Consider the following 15,874-nt stretch of genomic DNA (forward strand, 5'->3'; position numbering starts at 1 on the left):
AACAAGTGAATGTATAACTGTTTATCGTTGGTGCAAAAGTGTATAAATTATGATCTTATGCCCTTTGCCTTATTTTACACTGCCAATCAAATGGTGTATTTCAGGAAGACATTCTTCAGGTGGTTATGATTTCTGGCTGATGAGTGTCTACTAATAAATTGTCTTTAGCATTTTCAACCCATGTTTTTTTTTTTTTTTTTATTCTTGCAGTTGTGTCGCTGGTATGTTTGTCTGGAGTGGTCTCACTGTGGTTTCTGTCTTTGGGAGAACTTTGTAGAGTCAGCTAATGAGCTGCAGGATGACAGTCGGTTGCGTGAGGCTCTGCTCTGGCTCGTTGTTTTTCACATATATTTCTGTTTCATTCATTGTGTTTTCATTAAGAACGAGTGTGCAGCTACATTAGTGGCTCTCTAAGGCTGCATTTACGCTCAGTGCCTCAAGCTAAAAGCTAATGCTCACATTGTAAATGTTAACATACTGATGCCAAGTAAGATGTTTCTCATGCTCGCCATAGTAGATTAGCATGTTAGCGTGCTAATTAGCACTAAACACATGATGGGAATATCAGTTTTGCAGGTATTTAAACTAGAGCTGAAACAATTAGCCGTTTAATCAATTAGCCGATCAGCAGAAAATTATTTGGCAACTATTTTGCAAATCAAATAATCGTTTGATTTACTTTTCAGCCTTAAAGGTGATGATTCGAGTGCTGATCGAACAAAACAAGACATTTTGAGACGTCACTTAAAGCTCTGGGAATTTACTTTTTATAGACCACATGAATAATCCAGAGAATAATCTACAGATTAAATAATAATCATCAGTGGTAGCTCCAATTCAAACCAGAATATTGGTCTTGAAAGTTGAAACGCTGCCCTGATGATGGGGATTATAACAGCTATTACATAATGAGGGGAACATGAATATCTGTACGAAATCTGTTTAATATTGTTTTGACATTTTACTTAAAGACACAAATGTCGACCTTGGAATATATATATATATATATAATATAGACGGAGCATCTGCCTGTGTGTGTTACAGCTGTCCTGCAGCTCAGTCACAGTTTCAGTGTCCACTCCAAACAGTCTTCTCCTCAGGAGCCACGTTCATAATGTAGCGCTGAGCTGTTTTGCAAGCATTAATAGGCAAGTGTACACATCTGTGGCTCGTTTAGATGTGGCCACAGATGCTTTTCGGTCGTACTTGGATATGATAACTTGCTGCTTAAAATCTTCTCTGCAACCAGTCATTTTAACTGGTGCTACTGTAGTTTATTTTGTCTGACAGCAGCTTGGTAATAACCGCTGCTCAAACAGGAATATATGTAGACATGAACGACTATATTGTGAATTCAGCTGCACTAAAACACAGTAGAGGCGATGACAGAGAGCGGGAGGGGACAGAACAGAGGTCGCTTCCCTCCCTCACTGGACTAGTTTTGCTGACAGAATCAATGACAAATAAAATACATCAGTGAAAATTAATTTTGAGTCAATAATAATACAGCAGTTAATACACGTTTATAAATTAATTTCGTCCCGCAGAGATGCCAGAAAAAAAATATCCCCCATTTAAAAATAGCAGAGCAGGGAGAGCAGGGAGTTCCTGAACGATCCTGAGTGCATTAAGAGAAAATCACCAAAGTGAGAAGGACCGATCGACAAACCGACCAACGCTGCTGAGAAAGAGGAGACCGACACTGATCAGCCGATGAACCCCATGTAAGTGTTTTACTCACTTCCTGCCCCTGATTTTTGGTTCTTTTCCCGTGTTTATTCAACCAGCATCTGACATTTTCACTAAGACCATGTTATTATGCAGCACAGACCTGATTTGCATGCATACAGCTGTCCAATATAAGCACAGCCTGCTTCTGTTGCCCACTGAGTAGCTTTATAGGTTTTAATGGAATTTCTAAAGCTACAGTGGGCAGGTTCACTCACTGACAGCCCCGAGTGGCTGCAAGAGGTAACTCTAAAATGTCATCACAAGACAGATAAAAATCACGAGAAGAAGTCATGGATGAGCTCATTGATCCCAAACCACTGGCCAGAGTCTTTGTATCAAAAGAGATCAGAGGGATAATAGAGCAAAGCACCATATCTAATGTTGATAAAACCACCTTTCAGAGTTTGTTTGCTGCCAAGATAATGGTTTCTATGTGACAGTGATAGAAAATCTGTCTGTGATTTTCTGTTTGCCAGGACGGATAATCTAATTTTTTTGGTGCACCGGGTTCCTGCAGTCCGCCTCATCTACTCCTACCTCATGTTGTGGTTTCCAGCTTTTGAAAAGTCCCACAGAATAGCTTCTTTCATGCAGCTGCTGGTTCACACGAGGGAGGGAAGAGAAACAACAATAGAAACACAGTTTCCAATTTGCCAGTTTTGTGTTTTTACCTTGCTGCCTGCTCTGTAATGGATTCTTCAGAGTGTGATTGCTTCATATGGTTGTGAGGTGGCATCTCCAATAAGACTCCTAAGGGCTTTAGAACGGACTTTCACTTTCATTTATTCATTTTCTTCCACTGGGCAGAGATCATTTTAATTTAAAAATGAATAAATAAATAATAAAATACCACCAACTGGTGTACGAGACCAGATTTGGCCAGAATTTTAGGTTAAAACATTCAACAGTTTACTAAAAATATCAACAGAATGTGAAGAAGGACATCTATGTACCCTGCTGCAGAGATATCTGCTGTAGTTAGCTTGCTAACCAGCCGGCCCTGCCCGCACTCTCTCTTAATATCACTTTGTACCTCGGGAGCGATAGTGAGTCCCTGCAGCATCCAGTCTGCAGTCAAGACAAAGAAGAGGCAGCGCTGGCCAGAGGGCTTGTCAGTCATGTTGAAGGTATGATGGCTGTTGGAAAGCTATACCAAAGCACCGTCCCAAACACCTGTTAAATCAATCAAAGGAACGCCGTTTGGCAGCACAGAGAAGAAGTGATATAAAAGGAAGCAAAGCCAGAGTGAAAGCTGGCTTGGCTGTAGGTGAGTAAAGAGGTGCACCTGCACAAATTATACCAGCAAACTGCAAATACAAACTCACAAGAACAAGATTTGATACATCAACATGTTATGGCCAACATGTTAGCAGACTGATGTCCCTCACACATCCAGAGGAGCAGCGTGGGCTTTTACACTACATTCACATTCACACATCATGTTTCACACACCTTCTTTCACCCACACTCATTTGTGGGATTCCTGGGGTTCATTGTCTCGTCGCTGAGACACTCAGTCAGATTTGTGAATGACCCGCTCTACCTTTGAGCCACATCTGTCCTGCTCTCCTGCGTCCTCTCCTTCCAATGTCAGTGTGACATTCACTGACCAAAGAGAGCCAGATATCTTTCCCAGAATTATCTGGCTCGTGTTGCCTTGGTAGATGTTCAGCTTTCTGTAACACTGGCTCCTTCACTTTTGCTCCTCATTATTTTTCTCTCCACAGTCAGCATGCAGTTTGCAGTATGTGTGCAGGAGCTGCTGCCTGTGGTATTTAAGGTGGGTGTCAATTAGCTCAACCAGACGAACCAGGAGACCAAAACGATGAGCGAAGAGTGACTGAAAGGCAGACAGAGCGGCAGATTCAGATGCAGCACTTTGCAGGGACAGTGTAGTAGTACACATATTACAGTATCACCAGAACATCTATGTGTAGCCTTGGCATGTGGAAATACATGAGCTGCTTACAGTAACGTCAGTTCTCTCATGACTGTAAATGTGTTACTGACTGGAAATATAAACATTAACCCTTTAATGTCGCTGCATGCCGGTTTACTCAGACCACAAGTGTGGAGCTGTAACTGCCTGACTCTTAACTTTACATGTTGCCACTAGAGATTCACAACACACTGAAGTCTAACACTGATCTCATGTGGGGGAATATCCACCAACCTGCAGTCAGAAACAGAGAGGCAGAAAACTGGCTGCAGGATTCATTCAGCAGTATTTGTCTCGAAGCACCACGAGTGATCACAGTAACAACAGGTAACACGGTGAGAACAACACAGTGACAATGGAAGTTATTAAATATTAAAACACAATAGATAAATTCTGTAAAATCAACCACGCAGCGACTTTTTGACCTGCATATTATTTATGTCCTGTATTTACACCTTTACATTTGCCTGCTGACATTCACACAAGCCAGTTGGGATTTTCATGTTCATATTCACAGTTTTTCCACAGGGATGTCTCGATCCACTCTGTGCCACAAAGAGCTGGAAATCAGATGAAAGTCCCCACGGGTAAGTGTCCTCACATCAACTCACAGACCCGCACATTTGGAAACAATTGTCATCGCACTGTTTAATAATCGAGAAGTAAAACTTTTCATTTAGAGAATTAAGTGCTTTTCAAATTGGTGCTTTTATTCTTCCGTCATCACGTTCTGAGGGAAAGGATTTGTGTCATTTCTATTCTGTGATTAGATCAGGTGCCTTATGTACACTCATTTGCGTGATTCTCACAAACTCTACCTACATTTAAAAAGGGAGAAAAATCCGTCACAACAGCGTTTTTGTCAGACGAGCATTTTGCCTTCCAAAGCGACATTGTTTTAATAAGAACAAATAGCAGCTTTACTTCTTTTGTCGTTCTGCTGGCATATATACGTGCGTGTGTGTGTGTGTGTGTGTGTGTGTGTGTGTGTGTGTGTGTGTGTGTGTGTGAATGTGAGATTATGTGTGTGCTTGTCTGGCAGATGAATATTGCAGCACAAATTGATCACTCTGTAGAGTTAGAAATTTGATTAAATGCTCCAGGCTGATTTCCGCAACAGCTCTTGTATAAGTCATGAGAGCACTTTGGGGGAAGTTAAAACTGTGAAGAAAACAAAAGCCATCCATTTACCTCATTAGTGTGCGTGGAAAATCTTGACATGCTTTGAAGAGAACGTGCTTGTGTAGCTGAATCAGCTTAAGGGCCCAAAGCAGACATACCAGGCAGGCAACCAAACATCTTCCCAGAGTGATAAACAACCTCGGCTTGGTTGGGAGGACTGTAAAAAGACACTTTGCTCCATTTTTCAAGTATTATTATTATAGGTTCCTCAGTTAATCCTCATGTTTGCCTCCCAGCCAGCATTAACATGGCTGATGACAGGTTTCTGCTGATTCTGTGATGACAAAGCTCTATCACACACACTTGCACACACATGTACAGTACAAAGACTAACGCGCTCTACAATGGCGACAGCTGCATCAGTGCCTCTCCCATTTACTAGCAGAGCAAAACCAATTTGAGGGGTCGACTCCTCGGTTCATCGGGGCGACGTTCGAGAGGCAGAAAATATTTCCCCAAACGTCAAATACAGCACTTGTCTGATTCACATTCATGCCACGTTAATTCTCCCCATTTCACATCAAATCCTTGTTTGTTTTGGCAAAGCGTAGCAGCACACTCCAGACACGTCTCTCAGTGATATAAACCTCATTAAAATGATTTGCCCGAGCTCTGTTATTAATCAAGCACAGCAAAATGACAAGTGGGAAATAATTTTACGGTGGAAATCTCAAAACCCAAGTCCTGTTGAGGACATGTGTGCATCCCAAACATCTCATTTGGTTGACTAGCCTGGCCCCTTTCTCACCACACCACTCGCTCTGCACTTGTGTTTGATTTGGCAGGATGGAGCCAATGATGCTATCAGGAGAATGGCTTTAGAGAAATAAGATCTCAACCTGTCATTATTTCTTTTCTCCTCACGTGCTCCAGCTGGAACTTTCAGAGTGTTTGCACTCAACTGATCCAAAATGAGACACTGTGAGGTTCGGACAGGAAACTATGAGAATGATTTAAAATTGCTTTTATTGTTTGCTCTTTAAATTCACACAAGAAAGAAAGCTCCCGTCCTGTGTTACAGTGCTCTGAGGCCAACCTTTTACAAATTATATGAATATATATAAATTATATTAGAACTGTATCATGGAAAAGCTGGACCGTCCTGCTGTGCGTCGTCTCATACTGTAGACATATCGTACAAAACCACATGATGGCAGTACTGCATCTGAAATATTACAGACGCCAGCACCGGTGCCCTTTAAGTGCTTTCCTACACATGGAGGTATGTGTTGTAGAGCAGTACGTACCCAGCATGCTGCCACCACCTGTCATGCTTCTGTTTGACACTAAAGCACCCATGAAAGCCACTGCCAGTCTTCTAATTAAGCTATACGCTGACATGGGCATGAATTATGCAGCAGCTCTAATGAACTCCAATCAATAAACACAGGATCTATAATGAAGCCAGTCACACAAGCTGCTGTGGGCAGAGTGGTTCTTTAACCTTGCGGCTGTATCTCCACCGCGCATAAAATAATGCTGCTTTTTCATATTTATACCATCATACCAAACCCCCGACGCTAATGACAGCATATTGTGGATGTATTTTTAATGTCAAAACACATCAGGGGCTGAAGCGAACATCTGGGTGGTGATGCTGATGGACAGGAGGAGGAAGCTCAGATGAGAGCGTAAAGAGCACATGAAGAAATGTAAAGATGTAGCACACGTTAATGTCACGGCTTTGATCGTGTTTTTTAATCTGGAATTCTTTAAAAAAAAAAAAAAAACACAGGAGCTGCCTGAGACTTACCCAGACAACAGAGTCGAATAAACCAATAGTCCAATAAACCAAACCTAATAATGATAATAAAATGAATATTACTGACAGTTTTTACTTCCTAAAATGCCACGTTGCCCTCAGACCAACAGGAAGTGATCTATAAATGTGTAAAAACCTGTTTCACATGAACAAATGGATCCACGAATGCTTAAATATGTCTTTTACCATATTTTTGTGGTCTACCTACATCATATTTATACTATCTGTATTATTGGAGATATGACGTCACACAACACAAATAAAAGAATGTGTGTTTGTGGACAGGGTGAGATATTTGTGGACTGTCTTGTCTTCAGATTATTGCATCTCACATTGTTGGATTTGTTCCTGCAGAGCTGCAACACTAGGAAATGTACAAAAATCCATCTAAAGGGGAGTGAACCACAAATGTGCAAAGACCATTTCACATGTACAAATGGATCGGCAAATGTGCTAAAGTGACTTTCATGTTTACTTGTGCATATTTGCAGTCGCCTCAGTATGTTTGTGGATTTGACTTGACAAACAAATACATGTCTGCGGATTGTGAGATATTTGTGGCTTGTGGGACACGTTTGTGGATTGTCCTCTGCGGGTTACAACCAACAAAGTCCAGTAAAAACTTCCATTCTTGGCATGTTGGTATGACAACAAGATTTGTGAGCATTTGCAGTTGATTTGTTGTTCGCTTGTTCTTAACAATGCCTTCCAACTCTGAGCACAGCCCTGCAGTGTTGGAAGCAATGATGCCAACTCTCTTGGCTGAGCAAGAAAGTCAGATGACATCACACACACAGTTTGTCATTCAGTATGTTTCATGTGTCAAAGCACAACAATCAGACTTGTTTGGACTAGAAGAGCAAATCACGAGCATGAAATTTGCCTCCATAAAGATCTAACAGCCAAAATATTAAAATTCTCCCTCATAGAAAAAAAAAGGAGTTGTCACTTTTGTCTTTTTAGTGTTAAAGTTGCCGAATCCACTGACACTGACGTCTCTGTTTGGCAACAGTGTCCGAAGCTTAATGAGGAAAATAATGCACAAGAGGAAAAAAAATATGTCTCGTAATTCCGGTGGAGTTTTTCTTGCAGATTGTTCTTCAGTTGAGCAGCCAGTTTGCAGAGAGGAGAAACATTTCTCTCGCTGTGCACATTCTCCCATGGATCTTTCTGTCCACACATACTGTGCGAACACGTCCATCTGTATTTTTAGGCTTCCACACACTCTCGCCTGCAGAAGTCCTCCTAATTTATATCTCCGTTTCTACAAGGACACGGACAGCTAAAGCACCACAGTCTCCTTCACCTGTTCCCAACAACTCAATGCTGCCTCTGAAACAGAATCAGCAAACATGTAGGAGGAAAACAGTTTGAGCTCAAACCAGCTGGGATCCCCTGCCTGAGTTCTTTACCAATACAGCTGCATCGCACATCAGAGAGTGTGTCAAGCTCTCATTTTTAAAAGAAGCTTTATCCTCTTTATTCACAGTAATTCTCTGCACTTCAACAGTATTGGAAGCATTTTCATGTTCCCCTCTTTCTTCCTTGATGCTGGCAGCTCTCCACAAACACCCAAAAAGGCTGTCGCTGTTTCTCTCTGCCGCTCCCTTTCAAGGAGAGAGGAAAGCTTTCAATGAATCACCCCCCTGCTCCCGCCGTGTTCTGAACTGTGCCTTCCCTTCGTCAAGCAGCGTGAGTGATGGAAGTGACAGAGAAGACACCTGCCCTGAACCACCGCTGACAGAGAGGCAGAGAAAGAAGGAGAGAAGTGCAGGGAGGGAGGCGCACTGCCTGATGGGAGAAACACACAACGAGGCAACAAACTTGCAGAGACTATCACTTATAGTGACAGGTCAGGAGGTGCCGTGCTATTAGCAGGCCGTGGGGTAGGCCCTGAGCACGGCCCGTCCTACCTAGGATGGATGGACCTCTCTCTCGGGACTAAATTAATACTGGGAGTCTAGTGAATTGCTTTTGGAGCAATGTCCTCCTAAGGAGCTAATCAGACAGGAGTTATCTAGAAGCGCCTGTAGGCTGGCTGGCGTGGCTGCAGCGCTGTGGCTGCCTGGCAGAAGGCAGGTGCACCACGCCGACTCACAGCGGTTCATTCCTGAGCAGGACTCAGTGGTGGTGTTATTCATTAGAGGCTGGTGATGATGAATCCCAACGCTCCCTCCAATGAGAGAGTTCTCCTGGAAGTACTGGTAGTAAAGAAACAGCATCAGACAACGAGGTTTTTAACCAATAACAATAATATGAAATATATGAATATAAAGAACTCATTTCAACTAAACAGCAACCTTTGTTTAATCTGTTAAAGTTGATTTTTTTTTTTAGCTACATGGAATAACAAGTTAATGTGTTAAGGTTTCAGTGAGCAGTAACACAAACTGTAATTCAAGGACAGACAAAGAAAAGGGACAGAGAGCAGACAGAGAGCGGACAGACTGATCTCTGAATGTTGGATTGCTTCTTCCAGACAAACCAGAGGAGATCCAAACTATCTTGTGGCTGACAGAGCTTTGCTAGTCGTCTACACAGAAGCGGAGTAATGCTCCATATCAGAGGTATAAACTGACAGGATGAGGTCAGAGCTGAAACAGAGGGGAAAGCAACACTGATACCACACACACACACACACACACACACACCAGTGAACCGTAATGATGTGTGAGAGAATAAACTCTGGTTGCATGCACAGTGGAAACCCAGTGTTACTTATGGCCACTTAACACAAAGCGTTGGTGGAAGAAAGCAATGTCTGCGGGGCATTGCTTTCTCAGGCCGCATCAGGCCGGCCTGGGAGAGATGGGAGCCTCCGGCGAGCCCCAGCCTCGGCTCTGTCTTACCCTCTGGAGGAAGGCAAACACACTGAGACTGAGAATCACTGCGCAAAACAGATATATCATAGGTTAACAGGCCCGGAACACCATGTCCAACAAACACTGAGACGTCGGCTCTGGTTGCTCTGCAGAAAAGAGGCAGATAAATGGGACTGTATTATATGACGTTGGGGGGGGGGGATAATAAACACAACTGAACTCAAATAAAAGCAAAAGACGGACGTATAATCAGCTAAATGTATTTAATCAATGAAAAGTAATGATTGTTAACACTGTTGCATCAATGCACAAGTGGTGTTTCAAGCTGTAGCAGGTTTATACTTGATGCAGTCGTGAGCTGACTGGTGGTTTAGTTAAGAAGAAAAAATAAAGCTCAGCTACAAAACGTATATTCATTTCTCTGATCTTTACTTTTTAATGAAGTAGTGGATCATCTTACGCCTCTTTGGGCCTCAAACTGTTTTAGGTTTTAGAGTTGAGGGGTCTCTTTGGTGGAACCGCCAACAACTCATCAACGTCTGAAGGCAAAACACAACGAGACTGAACCTTTTTCATAAGAAGTCAAAAAGGTTGGAAACCACTGGTACAATCTTTACATACTTAACTATATGTTCATATAGTTATTAATCTGGATTTTAACTCGTAAAGCAGTAAGTTTAAAGTAGCATTACACTGAAATACCAAAGTAAAGGATCAGTACGTCAACAGTGTGCTCTGGTGCTGATTTAGCTGTTCTGCCTGGTAAACTTCTCTGTATTTCACAGTATAGCAGAGTTTTTAAATCTGGTGTCTGTGGCGTCACTCCCGCTCTGCTGCACCAATATTGATGCGTTTTACATCAGCCAGCAATGATTGGTTCGCCCGAGCTGAAAGGTGGGGCCACAGAGTGGGCTGCAGCTGCTGCAGTGCTGAGTATGGTGGAAAACCTACAAAGAGTCCGAAACAAGCTTCGAAACTCTGCGTTCAGATGAAGGATTACAGTAAAAACAAAAGAGAAGACAGCATAAACAGTGGGCATATGTCAAAAGCACACATCAACAGTTTTTATGTAAGTGCTCTCACTGCCAGAGGGGGGAGACAAAAGTTCTGCACTGCAGGTTTAAGTAAGTGTAAATGTGCCTGATTAATTGTTCCAACTTTACTTTCCACCGCAGCGTTCGGCTGATAGTTTGATCCACCAAGCAGCAAGTTAAGCCTTAATTTATCGACTGTCTGCAGCCATTTATGAGATCTTGTTTCTGATGAATGAAAGCTACACAATTATTTGATAAAAGTCTATTACCCCTCAGTGTGGTGTGAGATTAGAGCTTATTTTACCACCCGCTGTTCTGTTTACTGTAAAAGAAGTAAAACTCAAAGGACATGATGACACGCAAAACTGCGTCATTCTCTGTGTGGCTGTAGCAAAAAAAAAAAAAAAACCCCAACCACCGTTCAGTGTATGAAAACTGGATTTTCACCAACTAAAGTTGGTGGGATTGCATGTTGTGACCATAAAATGTCATCAGCCAGCAGCCTGAGTCCCTATCAGGCAGTCTGCTGCACAGAGCACTCTCCTCTAGCCCTGGGCGCTGGCCACACTAGCTGGCACCCTTCCCCCCCCCCGTCGCCTCTCTTTCTCTCTCTTCCTCTGTCTGTCTCTCTTTCTCTCTGCCTCTGTTTTACCAGGGTGCAGTGACCCACCCTTCCCTCCCCTCCCTGTCACCCCGAGGCGCTCAGCTTCCACAGTGTCAGTGCGGAGGCCTCACTGTTGACAAAGCAGCAGGCCTTCAGAAGACACATCAAACCCCGTCCCTCCTCCGTGCTGTTAGGGAGCTCAGTGCACAACAAAAGGACAGGGACTCCAGTTTCGGTCTCAGGCCATTACTAGTCTCAACAACACGGCCACAGACAGAAAAAGGCCCCGGAGGATGCTGTACGTATCACGAGTTACAAACCCGAGCCGGATCGGCTCAAACGGTTAAAGACGAGACCCGTGTTTTCTGACTGTTGTGATGACAGCGTTGTGATGGATGATTGTAAATATAAAGCATAAGTCAAGGCTGCGGGTTGATGCCATCATGACACATGTACTCTAATGAGGACTGTGGGTGCTCCGCAGAGCCAGGGACTCCCCCCAAGGCAGGCTGAGTGGGGAGAATGGTATGTGATGCATACCAGATGTGATTGGCGACATCACACTGTTCACGTTGTTACTGCTAACCAAATAGTAGCGGCAACAAAAGCAGAAGACCATTTTTCCTCTGTTCACACATTCAAAGCATGATGCTGGGTAAGTGGAGGACTAGTTTGAGCCAGAAGCACAATAACACATTTCAGATGATTTTATAAGACTTTCACAGAGAATGGCACTCAGTCTAACAGAGACTTTGCTGAGGGATACGACAGTGGACACAAAACAAAGCCGCAGTATCACCTCTCCCCATCATTTATGAGCATTTTATGGATATGTCCTTTACAGACACACGTAGTGACTTAACCCTTTAACCCACAAACATGCAATGTGGTGGCCGTCGTCCTCCATGCATGACGGACAAGGCTTCTCTCACCTGCAGGCGCTCCACACAGGTACACAGCAGTTATTACAGCCTGTACGTACTCTGTGATTGGAGCCTCAGACCACACGATGGCAGCAAAAGAGATTCTTCAGCTAAACACTGATCCACATTCAGATGTTCTGTACGAGCAAAGCAGTGATGTGATGATCAGATTCTAGAAAAATGAGTAGAATCCACTTCGGTACGCTGATGGTTATTCATGTGTTTGCAGACTGTATCTCACAGCAGCGGGAGGAGAAATTAAAGAATGTCAATGCAGGAAAATGATTTTATTACTACAAACCATTTAACTGGAGTGTTGCTGTCACAGCAAATCAATAATGTGGAATAATCAATAAAGTATATTTCCCTGGAAGTATATAATAACTGGAGATGGAAATACTTAATAAAACTTAGTGATACTTATTTTTGTGTCTGTCAACTCAAATACATCATAAATACAAGATGATAAATAATTTAAATCATGTGACTCACATCAGACACATTTCATATATTCATTATATATATTGTATGATATATTTATATTATATAACACTTGTGACATGTGGATCATTCACTTCAGATCTCTTTGGATTCACAGACTGGAGATGAACTTGTAGTTTTATGTATGTATGGACTCTCTCCACTATTGTCTTATATTTGGATTTCATCAAATATATTTCAGTGTTTTACACATTTTCATTTCCTTTTCAGAGCTTTTCCACAAATGAACTCCTTTAGCTGTCACACATCCATGTTTGACATTTATTCAAATCTTTATAATATAAATATAAAGTACTTGAGCACAGTATTCGAGTAAATGTACTCACGTTACTTTCTGCTACTGCTGCTGTCTTCTCTGAGGGTCTGGTGTGTTGGGGGGTTACTTACTAAATGTCTCAGCCAATCACAGGACACTCAGAGAACCTGGGTCACTGCAGAGTTACCTGTGAAAGTGGGATTGACTCATAACAGCAACTCTCAGAAGTACACAGAAAGTAGACTCTCTCTTTGTGCTCAGCTTTTTCGGAAACTTAATTGCTGGCATTAAGCACTTGAGGGAATTCTGCGCTGTGCTTGTTAGGTGTTTGTGTGCAACACAACCCCACACGTTCTATTAATAAACTGACACCCTCTCTCCCCCCTCTCTCTCTCTCTCTCTCTCCCCCCTCTCTCTCCCTCTCTCTGAAATAATGAACAATAAGTGTCGCTGCTGCACCTCAGACACACGCCAACATCAAGCAGAATGTCAAATGGCTGGAAGAGCGGAGCGATTGACAGCAGCCGGGCTCCACAAGGCATGCGGATTACTAAAAGCAAGTTCTGAATGTTCTTTTCAAACTTTCTCCACGTGCCAGAGGCGAAAGCAGGAGCGTTGATCTGATGTGAAATGCTTGAAAGAGATTCTTGCAAATGCCCGCGTTTAGAAGGGCGGATGTGACTGTATTGTGTCTTCTGCTTTCACCTCAGTGCCAAAGTACAGTGTGTATGAGACCACAGCACGACGGCCATCGGCCCTGCAGGCTTAAATGCAAAGCGCTGAAATGTGAGTGGTTGAATTTGGGCTCAGGTGGGAAGTTAACCTTTAACCCCGCAGCCCCGCCGACCTCTATCCATGAATGTACGCAGGGCTGCTCAGTAAGCACGTCCACAGACGGCACAGTGGGCGGCCTGTCAGATGGTGCATGCACAGTGTTGCTGCTAACCAGTAGATGGTACTATGTCCCAGTGATCCACTGTTATTATGTACACACAGCAGAAAGTATTGATTCCTCAGTGTGGGACCCTGACCTGGATTCATTATCAGGCTTTCCAAAAACACATAAACATAAAAGCACACATTTAGCTCCACGAATCACTGCGTCCGAGTCTAATGAGGTGTTACGCTGTGTTTACAGTGAACCAGTGTGAGGAAGTAACATTGTGCTGTACACTGTGTGGACTGTGAATGTGAGCTTTCCCAAAAGATGACTGAATAATCTGTCAAAGTCAATGTGGAGGGAGAATGTTTGGAGTAGAAGAGAGGCTGTAACAAAGGAGTCACTCATACAGTTTGTGTTAGAACAGCTTTAAAAAGCATCACCGTCTGATGAAAGGACAAAGCGACTACAGGGAAGAGAAAGGCACAATATTGTCCTCCTCTGTGCCACTTTAGGCAGCGCCACTAATAGCACCTGCTTTTGAACCTACAGGCAAAGTTATTATTCTTATAGGGTCATGCATTAATTCATACACTTCATTAGCATATGATGTCTGAAGGAGACTTTGAAATGTTGACTGATTTTCAATTGTTCCTTTTTAAGTATGCAGCTCTTAATGTTTCCTTCTGTGGCTGCTTAACTCAAAATTAAGCAAAAATCTACATTCATTTGACTTTTAACTCGTTTGATAGTTTAAGGAAGGCAAACATTTGTGAGGGAAATTTAGCGGAAGAGTCCTTTAATGGAAACTGGAACAGGGCTGTTATCTCTCTGTCTGCCTGCATCAGGGAGACCAAACGTCAATAATCTCACTACTTGGGTCAAATGTTTCTCTCACGTGTGCGTTTTTGCCTCCCTGAAAACCACAAATGACGCGTTTGGCAAATAAAAGACGGTCTCACCTGCCCAGGTGCTGGTCGGGGAGGAAGTGGGGGGGGGGGGGGGGGGGTCACATCGCATGTTTGGATCTGTTGTGAGATCTGAAAGCTGCATGCAAATCCTCAAGATGACCTACTTCTTGTCTTCCACATAGACACTCCGCTAAAATCCATAAATTAAGGAAATTAACTGATGGGGCCCGGGGCCACTTTGTAAGCTATTTAAATCTTTAAATTTACAACATCCCTGCATACTTCATGTAATTGAACTAACTCCGGGCTTGTTTCCTTTAATGAGAAAAAAAATCCCGTTTCCCCTCCAGTCTGAACCTCAGGAAACAACAAATGTGCGCCGGAGGGGGAGAGGGGAGCGCTCCGAGGCGCGCGGAGGCCTGTCTAATTACGCACACTTGGCCCGCTTCAAGGAGAGACGCACTCTCACACTCCCAGCAGCCCTGCTGTCAAACCACCAGCATAACTATTTTATTTCCTCCTGAAATACTTATCATTTTAGACCTATTTTATGCCGAAAAGAGCTGTGGGGGGATGCTGGGAGCCCCTGGAAGTCAGAGGGGGATGTCGTGGGAGCGTTACGGTGACACCAGATTAAAAAAAGGACATTTTAAAGTCCCACGGAATCAATAAGAGGAAGATTTGTCTTTGTATCCGGGTGATAATCGATGGAAAAAGGGTTCCCAAGAAGAGGGACTGTATTTTCTGTGGACCAATAATAAGTTTCTACACTGGTTGGCGCCAAATATCAAGAAACGAGCAGCCCAGCTGCTCTCTCAGGATGCTGCTACAGAGTAATTACTGGGCTCAATGTCGCATCAATTATTTACAGTTATTTACCCGCAAATAAACAAACATGCAAATAAATAAATAATCGTGTCCACGGTGAGAGCACCTGCTTCACCCCCCCTCACCCCCCACCCCCCCTTCCAAACTGGCGCACGACTTCAGCGCTGCATCACTTACAATGTTGAAAAATAACAATGATGAGCCGAAATCTTATTTCCAAAAGTCTGGAGGCTGTCTGCTTTCATTGGAGAGTGAGCTGTGTGTGTGTGTGTGTGTGTGTGTGTGTGTGTGGTTGGGGCGGGGGGGGGGGGGGGGGGGGGGGGTTCTGGGCATATATCTCCATCTAAGCCCTGCGCTATAATTGAAATGGCGCATTTGGCTGCAGGCAGGTTGTGAGGGCGCTTTCTGCGGCAGCATGCATGCATGTCCATAGACGTCATTTGGTTTTAATGGCCTGCAGGAAATTTGGCGTTACAACTCCAGACATTAAGGCAGGAGAGA

The sequence above is a fragment of the Pempheris klunzingeri genome, chromosome 1, assembly GCF_042242105.1.
Source record: "Pempheris klunzingeri isolate RE-2024b chromosome 1, fPemKlu1.hap1, whole genome shotgun sequence".
Classification (NCBI taxonomy): Eukaryota; Metazoa; Chordata; class Actinopteri; order Acropomatiformes; family Pempheridae; genus Pempheris; species Pempheris klunzingeri.